At 40.2% G+C, this 13,124-nt stretch overlaps 1 protein-coding gene across 3 annotated transcripts in view; it reads right to left on the reverse strand.

Annotated features, from left to right (window-relative positions):
• BRINP3 (BMP/retinoic acid inducible neural specific 3) overlaps window positions 1-13,124 on the reverse strand; it is a 251,515-nt gene that overhangs the window by 214,139 nt on the left and 24,252 nt on the right. The gene's annotated exons all lie outside the window — the stretch shown is intronic.

Raw genomic sequence — 13,124 nt, forward strand, 5'->3', positions numbered from 1 at the left:
AATCTATAGGACCTGAGTTCTAATCTCAGCTCTGTCACTTGCCTGGTAGGTAACTTTAAGCAAGTCACTTTGCTGTTCTCAAATAAGCCAAATTTGCTGTGCTCCAGTTCCTTCATCTGTAAAATGGAGAGTCGATTCCTGTCCTCTCCCCTTCACTCAATCAATGGTATTTATTGAGCACTTATAGTGTTCAGAGTACTGTACTAAGCACTTGGGAGAGTACAATGCAACAGAGTTAGTAGTCACACAATGAATTTACAGTCTACAGTGGGAGACAGGCATCAACATAAATAATTTAGATTATATATTTTAAGCATTTAGCTTTGCACACAGTAAGCACTCAATAAATGTATTTGAATATAATTTGGAGATATAGACGAAAGTGCAGTGGGATTGAGGGTGGGGAGAATACCAAATTTCAGAGATCACAGATCCAAGAGCAATGGAGGAGCCTCACCTCGGGATAACCACCCACACGATCATGTTGTCTCCAGAGTTGGACAGGGACTCTCTGATCTCATGGCACTTAGTACAGTTCTTGGTACACAGTAGGCACTTAATACCACAATTACTGGTATCATGACTAAAAGCCTGAAAGAGCTGCAACCCCAGAGCAATACTGGAAGTCCAGTTTTCAAATAGCTACTCTCAAATAGAGAGGATAAAAATAAGCATAGTCTAAGAAAGCATGCAGAATGATATAAGCACATTTCTTCAAATTTATTATTTGTTTGGGCCTGATCACATTTGGCAATCGTATATATTTATTCCAGGATTCATAACTATGTAAATCTTCAGACCATTTAAAAATGATGTTTTAAAATGTTGGGAATTTGATGAGGAGTTATGATAAATTGGAATAAAACATGAATATAAAGACAACACAGTGACAGTTTGGGTTTTTTTTCTTAATATCTGAGATCAGTTGGTAGCGGTATTCATTACAGAGAAAGTGCCATTTTTGTCTTACTTTTTAACTTCTCTTTTTAAGTTTTTTTTCTATTAATCATGTAAAATGGTAGTTGGGTTTTTTAAATTTTCTAAATTTTATGAAATTTCTCAAATTGTCATCTTTCATATGTTGTTTATGAGAACTTTATCTTCCAGTATGTGGTGATATATTAAAAGAATTTAACTCAAGGTTTGTGTATAATTTTGTTTTCTTTATTTTTTTTACGGATTTGAGGAACATACATTCTATTAAATACTGACACACTTTCGGGATCCCAAATTCAGCATTCATATCATTTCACCAAGTAATCATTTGACATTTTAAAACAAAAATGAAAGCATAGTTTGATCTATGGTAACATGTAAATATATTAAAATTAATATTAGTTTCAATATGCCTAAATGATCATTTTTGAAGATGATCAAACCAATTTTTAAACTATTTAATAGCAAAGCTTTTTCTTCCAAGAGTGATAAATCATGAGGCAAATGAGGTAAATCATTACAAAAATATCACATTTCCTTGTAGTGATAGGCATCATCAAATTATCTTGTTTCTCAGAAAAGAAATACAAGATTAATAGAGAAGGCTAATTTACTTAAATACATTGGTGTTTGAAATGTTTTAAAAACCAGATGTCACAGTTATCTGTAGAAATCTATTTGTCTTACCAACAGATAAAAAGAAATTCTCACAAATCTTTTCTGAGTTGACACTCAACAAACTTTGAAAGAGAAAATGTAAATTAAAATGACAAGCATATATGTAACTCAAGTGTTCAGCAAAAAGTATTAATGGATTTGGAATCTTAATTAGGTATAGAGATTTTGAGATGATTAAAAAAACTGAATAGATTGCTTTTTAAAATAAAATTTCAGTATTTGAAGCTGATGTTGAGAGGGGTAAAATAAAATAAAAAAAAAGAAATGGCAGAAGTGCCCAGTCCTAAAATAGTTTCAATTTCAGAAGAAAAGAGAATGGAAGGACTCCAACTGATTGTGATCCATGGCAAAGTGTTACATCGAGTGCTGTTATGTGTTTGGTTTGAAGAATCACCCTCGAGGAGCCTATAGGGAGATTGGGGCTTACGTTGAAAAAGGACACTTGCAAAGCAACACAAGCTTTGACCAGCAGAACATTATCAATATTATAGAGGGTAACATACAAAAATAATTATAATAATAATGTTGGTATATGCTAAGCGCTTACTATGTGCAGAGCACTGTTCTAAGTGCTGGGGGAGACACAGGCTAATCAGATTGTCCCACATGACGCTCACAGTCTTCATCCCCATTTTACAGATGAGGCAACTGAGGCACAGAGAAGTGAAGTGACTTGCCCAAAGTCACACAGCTGACAAGTGGCAGAGCCTGGATTCAAACCCATGACCTCTGACTCCCAAGCCCGGGCTCTTTCCACTGAGCGCCGCTGCTTCAGTCAGAGCCTGACATTTTAGAAGGAATTGGAGGCAGCGATGCTTGGTGTGAAAAGTCTTTAAAGATGGTTTAGGAAGGAAGGGACCCCTGTCTGAGGAAGATAATAATAATCATAATGTTGGTATTTGTTAAGCACTATGTGCAAAGCACTGTTCTAAGTGCTAGGGAGATACAAGGTGATCAGGTTGTCCCTCATGGGGCTCACAGTCTTCATCCCCATTTTAGATTAGGTAAATGAGGCCCAGAGAAGTGAAGTGACTTGCCCAAAGTCACACAGCTGACAAGTGGCAGAGCTGGAATTAGAACCCATGACCTCTGACTCCCAAGCCTGGGCTCTTTTCCCTGAGCCACACTACTTCCCTACAATCAATCATATTTACTGAGAGCTTACTATGTGCAGAGCTTGGGAGAGCACAACCCAACAATATAGCAGAACTTTCCCTGCCTACAGTGAACTTAAATGGCACAGAGGTTGGAGAATCAGGTATTGATGATAGAAACCGGTCTTAGAGCAGAGGCTGCGTGATGGTGCATTCAGAAATGATAAAATGGAGAAGTGAGACGGCAGCTGTTAGAAGCAAAACTAATCCTCCTGGTACTGAACTCCTAATAAAAGGATTGGAACTGCCTCCTCCATTCCCCAAAGGAATCGCTCCAGACTGTACGGAGACCTAAACATTCTGTTTTGAGGAAGGAAGGAGGACAGGTAAAAGGGAGGAGAGAAGAATGTTTAATTCTTCTCTTTAATTCTTCTCACGACCAGCCTTCCTGCATAAAAATAAGAGCCTGAATCAATCTCTGAAAGCAGATGTGGGCAAATAATAATAATGTTGGTATTTGTTAAGCGCTTACTATGTGCCGAGCACTGTTCTAAGCGCTGGGGTAGACACAGGGGAATCAGGTTGCCCCACGTGGGGCTCACAGTCTTAATCCCCATTTTACAGATGAGGGAACTGAGGCACAGAGAAGTGAAGTGACTTGCCCACAGTCACACAGCCGACAAGTGGCAGAGCTGGGATTTGAACTCATGAGCCCTGACTCCAAAGCCCGTGCTCTTTCCACTGAGCCACGCTGCTTCTCATAATCTACTGATAGAAGTTGTAAGCTTTTTGAAGACAAGAATCATATCTATGAACTTTATTCTCCCAAGCAGTTAGTACACTGCTCTGCGAAGAGTAAGTGTTCCATAAATACTATCGACATTATTGGAATGAAAATGGTGGTGTGCTAAAACTATTAGAAAAGCTCAAGCTCTGAGACACCAGCAAAAACACTGTCATAATTCTTTTACAACTTTACACAAATCTAAATGAATTTTGTAGCAGAATAGGGACTTTGTTTTATAATGGAAAGGCAGTAATGCAGCACTATCTTTGATTTATACAAATATTTTACCTGCAGAAAACAATGGATGTTTGCATAATATCTTTTAGGAATACCTTAGGCATTAGAGGTTCTTATAGGAAAGTCCTTGTCATTTGTCACTGTAAGCTTGCCAATCAATGCTATCCTCTGCAAAACATCCATATCCGTACACTGAATCCATTCCCGATTCAATGATTGGTGTCCTTAAGAAAGAATGTTTCAAAGAAAACTCCAGGGTTCCACAAGCCAACAGTGGTGCACACAGTCAGTATCCCTTGAGAGCTCAGGTAGTGTTCTCGCAATTATCTGAATCAAAGCAAACTGACTTTAAGTAGAAAATCCATGGAAATCCCTTTTACAGCATCCAAGGGTTTTATGGGATGAAAGGAATTCAATTTCACACCTTATCCCAGCAACCTGAACTGTAAACCAAGTTATGCAAAATGACTAAGTCAATCAGTAGTGCTGTGGAGCAGCTGTTGGCAAAAGAAATGAAATAAAAAAACTTTGACTATAATTTCCTTGTCGACAATCCTCAACACCATCCTTGACACAAAGGGGGACGAGGGGTTTATGGAAAGATAAATGGTACCGACTAAATTTAGCGAAAGAAATCATTCCATAGTGTTTGAGTGTTCACTGTGTTCAGAGCACAGTACTGAGCACTTGGGAGAGTACAAAAGAGAAAATGGATACAATCTCATGCCTCCAGGAAATAAAGGACTTTAACTAGGTGTGTGATAAAATCTTACTATCGTGGTGTCCGTTAGCCTCGGGATGATCCTACAAAAATGTGACAGAGGCAAGCAGATTTCCAATAAACCCAAGCTAAGACAAAAATCGACAGACCTTTCGACACTACTTTTTCATAATTCTAGAGAGTGACTTTCTCACTGGAGTCTGTCTCAGGCTGCCAGCACAGAGGAGATGTAGTTTTGATAGGAATGGTCCTACAAAATCTTCCATTTTACCCAGATCTACAGGGCACACCAAACATTTCTTAAAGGAGATTTCCCCCTGGAGAGAGGACCATTTCTGAATCCCTGCCCCTTTGGTCATGTCTATGAATGAGTAATAACAATAACAGTGGTATTTAAGTATCAACTATATGGCAAACACTGTACTAAATGCTGGATGGGATGCAGGATAATCAGATCAGATCCAGTTCCAGTCCCATACAGGGCTCACAGTCTAAATGGGAGGGAGGACAGTTATTGAATCCCCATTTTATGATAGTGAACATGGGCCCAGAGAAGTTGTGACTTGCCTTAGGCCACACAGGAGGCAAGTGGGGGCATTTGAACTCAGGTCCTTTGACTCCCAGGCCAGCGTTCTTTCCACTACGGTATCCTCTCACCCCAGTTCATGGACCATCGATCTGTCTGACTGACATTTGCTGATCAAAGTGCTGCTCCCTGCAGCACTACAGCACTACAGCCTATGGGGTGGGATATCCGAGTCGGGGGACGGATAAGGTTGATGTTCAATCTGTCTCAGGACAACCAGCGGAAGCTGTGCAAGAGCAGATGATGTCCCAGGAGAAGATTCCTTCTCTGTATACCGCCTTGTAGATATTTGATTCTAAAGTGCTAAATTGCAACCCACTTAGGGTAAGAATCCTAAACATCAGCTATCGTGCAAGATGTCACCAATGCGCGTCTACAAAATGTTCGTAGAAATAAGATGGTTCTTCATAATTATGTGCATATGTCGAGAATGTAGCCCTATCCAATCACCAGCAAGCATGAGTTGCCTCTATGTATATTTATAGTGGCACTATTCTGTAAAGTTCGAAGTGGTAGAAAGTATTAAAAAAATGGAAAATAAATGTTAGCCTGATGATTTCTGTAGCCAAAGTGGTTTGCAATCAAACATATCCTCTCCATTCAATTGGTTGCCTTGGTTTTAAATTATATTTGGAGTAGAAGTGCCTTAGAAAGGTAAATTGTACTTTTATTTCAAGAGCACAACATACAATTCTTTGTACTGTTCAATTTTTCCATGGACTCAAATCAAGAGACTTGAACAAACTTTGAGATAAATTGGTTTAGGGGACAGTTAATGAGGCCCTCGATTCTAGTTCAGTGATTAGGTTCTTGCTTGGCTTCTAAAGAGAATATCGTGCGGTGCTGCTGGGCATTTTAGTTGAAATGAGCTACAAATCACCACCCAGGCTTGGTGTTCAGGCAGCCTCCTGACAAAAATCATCACCGTACAGAGGCAGCCTTCGGAATTCCAACCAGTAGTGCCTCTCAGAAAGTGTTTTCCATTATCCACTTATCGCAAGTAGTTGGTTATTTGTCCTGTTTTATACCAGCGAGTCGGTACTATTGTGTTGGGAGAGTTCAACAGAAGAAGAAGACGTAGTCCCTGCCTACAAGGGACTCACAATTTGATGTGACACTATGTCAGTCATACAGTGAAAGAGAAAGCCATGGAATTCATGAAAGTCAATGTTCGGGCAGGCTCGGATGGACTCTTCCTGGTAGAGATACAGCACTGGATGGCTTCATAATTGGTCATTTCACCTAGACTCTCTTCCCGCTCTGCCATCTCGGCTCCTGCAGCTTATTCCATGGTTTGGAAGTGGAGCCCATGTTCAAAGGATGTGGGATTTTAAGGCTCTGGAGCCAGCGGGATTGTCAAGAGCAACTTCCCCCACTACCAAAGAAATGAACTTAAATATCCTTTTTCCCTCCCCCTTAAACTGCGAGGCCCAGATAGGTCAGGGACTGTGCCTGATCCAATTACACGGGATCTACCTCAGTGCTGAGCACCAGTGTTGGGTTCATAAGAAGTATTTAACCAGTATCAGAGTTATCACTGTTTTTAACTAATTGTTCCTAAAATGGCTTGGTTGTGTGTGCGGGCGTGGATTCCATTTCCCAGACAATGGTCTAAAACAATGAGGAGGTTGTATTGGACTGTTTTTAGGGGGCCCTCTCCCTTCTTTAGCTTCAGCTCATGTGACAGTCTAGCAATCAGTGGTATTTGGAGTACTTACTGTGGGCAGAGCACTGTACTAATTATGTGGCAGAGTTCAATGCAATAGAGTGAGAAGACATGATCCCCATCCCCAAAAGAGTTTATGGACTAGAGAGGACGACAGATTTTAAAATGAATTACAGATAGGAGAGAAGGCAGAGTAATAATAATAATCGTAACGTTGGCATTTGTTAAGCGCTTACTATGTGCCGAAAATCGTTCTAAGTGTCGGGGTAAATACAGGGTAACCAGGTTGTCCCACGTGGAGCTCACAGTCTTCATCCCCATTTTACAGATGAGGAAACTGAGGCACAGAGAGGTGAAGTGACTTGCCCAAAGTCATACAGCAGACAAGTGGTGGAGCCGGGATTAGAATTCACCAACTCTGAGTCTCAAGCCCGGGCTTTTTCCGCTAAGCCATGCTGCTTCTCTATAAGTATAGACATATACTTATAAGTATATATAAGTACATATGAGAGTATAAGGACATATAGATAAGTGCTCCGGGTGGAGTGAATATACAAGTGCTTAAGAAATATGTAAGCCATACAAAAGGAAGGATGAATCGAGTGGGGAAATGTTTTCCACTTGCTGAACTGAAAAGGAACAGGGGAAGCCATCGAGAGGTCTTCTTGAATGTAATTTCTCTGGCTCCTGATTATGTAGCTCCCAATAGCCCTCGGATATGGATAGGACAGGGGAGAGACAAGAGACAGGGAGGCCGGCTGATGCAGTAGGGAAGGTGGGAAATAATAATAATGTTGGTATTTGTTAAGTGCTTACTATGTGCAGAGCACTGTTCTAAGTGCTGGGGGAGATACAGGGTAATCAGGTTGGCCACCCTGAGGCTCACAATCTTCATACCCATTTTACAGATGAGGTAACTGAGGCACAGAGAAGTGAAGTGACTTGCCCACAGTCACACAGCTGACAAGTGGCAGAGCCGGGTTTCGAACCCATGACCTCTGACTCCCAAGCCTGGGCTCTTACCACTGAGGCACACTGCTTCCCTAATGTGTGCTTGTATCAGTATTTTAGCCTGCACGCTCTGCTCTTCTAATGTCGACCGACTCACTATACCCCCATCTCGTCTATCTTGCTGTCGAACTCTCGACCACATCTTACCTCTGGCCCGGAAGTCCCCTCCCTTTTCGTATCCCCACGGACAATCGCTCTTCCCAACTTCAAAGCCTTATTGAAGGCACATCTCCTTTCAAGAGGCCTTTCCCAACAAGGCACTCATTTCCTCTTTTCCCTTTTGCTTCTGCATCACCCTTACACTTGATTTTGCACTTTTTATTCGCCCACCCTTCAGCCGCACAGCACCTATGTATACAGTCATAATTTATTTATAACTTCTGTCTCGCCCTCTAGACTGTAAACTCACTGTGGACAGGGAACGTGTCTTCCAACTTTCTTATACCATACTCTCCCAAGCTCTCAGTATCATGCTCTGCAAACAGTGAGCACTCAGTAAATTTGATTCGATTGATTACCTAGCTTTCCAGATCTCCTACTACAATCCAATCTGTACACTTAGCTCCTCTAATGCTAACCTACTCTCTGTGTCCCGATCTCCCCTCTCCCATCCGCTGACCCCTTGGCCACGTCCTCCCTCCGGACGGGAACTCCCTCCCTATACATATCTGATAGTCCACAATTCTCCCCATTTTCTAAGCCCTCCTAAGATCACTTCTCCACCAAGATGCCTTCGCTGACCATCCCCTCTTTTCCCACACTCCTCTCTACCTCATCTATGCACTTGGCTGTGAACTCTTAAACACTGACACTCACCTCAGCCTCTATGTCCATATTCCTATGCACCATTTCCCCTATCTGTTATTTATTTTAATATCTATTTCTCCTGGAAGACTGTATAGGCTCCTTGTAGGCAGGAAATGTGTCCATCAAATCTACAGATTGCACTTTCCCAAGCACTTAGTACATTAAATATTTAATAAGTACCAAGGATAATAATAATAATAATAATGTTGGTATTTGTTAAGCTCTTACTATGTGCAGAGCACTGTTCTAAGTGCTGGGGTAGACACAGGGGAATCAGGTTGTCCCACGTGGGGCTCACAGCCTTAATCCCCATTTTACAGATGAGGTAACAGAGGCACAGAGAAATTAAGTGACTTGCCCACAGTCACATAGCTGACAAGTGGCAGAGCCGGGATTCGAACCCCTGACCACTTACTCCAAAGCCCGTGCTCTTTCCACTGAGCCACGCTGCTTTGTACTGACTGATTTCATTCGGTTTTATTAAAATTGTCTTAATCTGTTTTGTTTATACTGAGTAATGTATAAACATATTAAGAGGTTTTATTAAAAATCAGTTTCATTCATTCATTCATTCAATAGTATTCATTGAGCACTTACTATGTGCATAGCACTGGACTAAGCGTTTGGAATGTACAATTCGGCAACAGATAGTGACAATCCCTGCCCATCGACGGGCTTACAGTCTGATCGGGGGAGACAGACAAAAACAATAGCAATAAATAGGATCAAGGGGATGTACATCTCATTAACAAAATAAATAGGGCAATAATAATCCACTTCAGATAGAAGTAAGTAACCCATCTGCCTGTCCTGAACAAGCAAGAGATCACTGAGCAGTGCCTTTTTGCTGCCCCTCATTGGAACCTGAAGCATTTTTCTGCTTGTTTCTGCTGATGAAAAAACAGCCATTCTATTTGACCTCCCTTCAGGGGGCAAGTAGAAGACAGAGACTATGAAATTCAATGCAGTCAATTTTGTTGTTCATTAGCAACCTTTGAAAATGCCAGAAGAGATACACAGGAGTCAAAAACTCAGAAATTCAAAACGAGTTTGGAATTATCTGGGATGTTCACTTAACCTCACTAGAATACCACACCTATCATGAATAACCAAGAAGTGACAACCACGTATGAAACAAAATTAGTAAATATATGCTATGCATTTCTTTTTATAAGGGCTCATGATGGTTAGTTATGGTTTGTTTTCCTGTTGAATGTTATCTGGATATTTGAAAACTTGAACACTCAATGTGATTTATGTGGACGTAATTAATTTCCATAGTATTACTATGATTATTGTATTTATTAAGCACTGTACTGGTTGCTTTTCATTGATTCTTCTCCAGTCCCCCTTGGCAATGGAAACTTCGTCCCCTTCGTAGGGAAAAATAACAACAGAAAAACCTCCTAATCTTTTTGAGGAGGCTTAATTCTACATTTAAAATGTTTGATGGGTGTAAATTCAGAGTATCTACCCTACTGTAAATGTTTTCATTTTTTTTTTCTTTTAAGGACTATTTCAGTGTAGCTTTTATTGAAGTATTGTGCAACAATAAGCGGGACCTGAACTAGAACAGCTATAGAAATGACAGTTTAGTTAATACAGCAGCACAGGCTGCTTATCAATGCTAGTCTAAGGTGCTACAATGATTGTTTTTCTTCCAAAGCAAAGATGTGTCAGATAGTGCTGACATTTCTCAAATGGCTCAGGAAATGGACATGCGGGATATATTTAGAGTACTTTATTTATGTTTTATCCATTCCCATTATACCACATCTAGAGTAGAAGGTGAATGTGTCCGTAGAGCAAGATCAAAGCTTGCGAAGTCAGAGAAAATTTGGCAGGCAGCTTCGTTCATTTAATTTTAGGAAATGGCAGAAAGGATATCAAGATGTTGCCAAAAACAAGTAACAGATTTTGTTGATCTGTGTTATACAATCAGAGGTAGAGGTTTCCAAAGCTTGGGAATAGGTGCTTCAGAGGCATCATTGCTAAACAAACATCCTCTTCCTCCCCCTTCATATCCAACAGAACACTATTCCCCCACCTACAAACTATATTTAAGTCAGATCTCCTACAAAATCAGCCTTTACTTCCTCATTTGCCCTCTATAAAAAAAGGTACTTTTTAAGTGCTTACTACGTCAGTCGCTGTACTAAGCACTGTGGTAGATACAAGATAATCATATTGTACATTCCAAGCGCTTAGTACAGTGCTCTGCACACACTAAGCACTCAATAAATATGATTGAATGAATATTGGATATAGTCCCTGTCCCACATAAGGCTCACAGTCCTAATCTTAATAGTATAGATGTAGTAACAGAGGAACATAAAAAAAACTATCACTATTATGGTACTTGTTAAGTGCTTACTATGTGCCAAGCACTGTTCTAAGCCCTAGGGTAGATATAAGGTAATCGGGTCTGATGCAGTCCATGCCCCATATGGGACTCACAGTCTTAATCCCAGTTTTACAGATGACGTAACTAAGGCACAGAGAAGTTAAGTGACTTCCCAAGATCACAGAACAGACACGTGGCAGAGGGAGAATTAGAACCCACGACCTCTGACTCCCAAGCCTGTGTTCTTGCCACTAGACCTTGCTGCTTTTTCTTTTTTTCGGCACCAACGTACTTGGATATGACAACCCTTAAAACCCTTGATATTCACTCTGCCTCCAGCCCCAGGACAATTTTATACATATCCGCATACCCTCGTAATTTTCCCTATTTGTAATTTATTTCAAATTATGTCTTCCCCTCTAGATTATAAACTCCTTGTGGGCAGGGATCTTTTCTACCAACTCTATTGTATTTTACTGCCCCAAGTGCTTGGTACCCTGCACAGAGTAAGCCCTCAATTAGTACCACGGATGTATTGCCTGGAAGGGAAGGAGCCGACAAACATGGACGGACTTTCTGGTTTTCCAGTCGATGCTACGTGAGCCCACCACCAGCCAGAAGAGAAGTAATCCAGAGCCTCCTCCAAACTCAGGGATAAATTGTCATCCCTCTGGAAGTGGCTGAAAGCTCCTTGTGGGCAGGGAATGTGCTGTTCATCCTTTATTGTATTCTCCCAGGTTCTAGTACAAGGCTTTGCGCATAGTAAATTTTCAACAAATAGGATTGACTGACTGATAGATTTATCCCAAGGTCCAGGAAAACCATAGAAATCCCAAATCGGAGGCAGATGTCTCTATTTGCAACTCCCACAGCACTTAGGCACATATTTTACACACATCATTACTTAAGTACTAGTTCACCTCCATATATCCTTTCCCTTCTATCTATAAATTAATTTAGCACCTGTCTTCCCTACTACATGGTAAAGTCCTTCAGGGCAAGGATCACGTCTACTAAGTTCATTCTACTCTCCCAAGCTCTTAGTCTGGTGTTTCACACACCGTCAATGTTAAATAAATACTAATGAGTAATTGATTGGCAATGGTGGACAGGTGGGAGCATCTCCCCACCTCCAAAACCTGTCTAAAAATCCCATCTCCAAGAGGCCTTCTCCAACTAAGTCCTCATTTCCCCTTCACCCTCTCCCTTCTGTGTCACCTATGCACTTGGATGGATACAAATTAAGCCCTTGATATTCACCCATTCATTCATTCAATTGTATTTATTGAACACTTACTGCATACAGAAAACTGCACTCAGCACTTGGAATGTACAATCCGGCAACAGATAAAGCCAATCCCTGTCCAACAACGGGCTCACAGTCTAAAAGGAGAAGATAGCAAATCAAAACCTCCCACAATACTTATGTACTTATCCCTGTACTCCCATTTCATCTACCTTTGATTTATGTTAATGTCTTTTTCCTCTTTCAATCTAAAAATTATTTTTAGTCAGGGATTCTGCCTATCTATTATATTATACTCTTCCAAATCCTTAGCACACAGTCAGTGATCAATAAAGTCCATTCAATAATTGATACCTGTGCCTCAGGAAAAAAACCCAGCAACCAACAACCATTCTAGATATGGATTTTAGGAGATGGTGCTGGCAATGGCCATGACATTGTAGCATTGGTCATATATCCAGCCCAGGATCAGACCAAAGACAAACTCCTTCTACTCATATTATTATAATCCTTTTTTTTTAACACCCATTCATTTCGAAGAGCTGGTACTAAGGTGCCACGAATTTGTTGCTACATTTTTTTTAGTTTGAAAATCTGAATGAAAGCATTTGCTATTTTGTAAGTTTCCTGAGGCATAGTTAAGCATTTAATAAATACCACTATTCTTATCATTGCTTTATGTATACTGAAGCCATTTTCACTAGAAAAAATAACCCTGATTTGATTGAGCCACTGTTAGTTCATTACCTAGGAATAAAAGTTTGCAACACAAAGTATAATTGTTTATATTTAAAAACTTACAAAACTTGATAAAAAATATAAGTTGGTTTCCTCGTGGACATTTTGGGGACATTTAACCTTTTCAGAGACTAAAGTTGTTTCGTATTTAAGTAATGTGGGAGATAAATGTTTTTTTTAAAAAAAATAAGTTGATTCAATGCTTAAATCAATAATAATTGAGTCTCCAATTTTAAACAGTTCCTCATTTCTAGTTCCTAGTTGTAAGAACCA

Source organism: Ornithorhynchus anatinus, chromosome 16 (assembly GCF_004115215.2).
Source record: "Ornithorhynchus anatinus isolate Pmale09 chromosome 16, mOrnAna1.pri.v4, whole genome shotgun sequence".
NCBI classification, from domain to species: Eukaryota; Metazoa; Chordata; class Mammalia; order Monotremata; family Ornithorhynchidae; genus Ornithorhynchus; species Ornithorhynchus anatinus.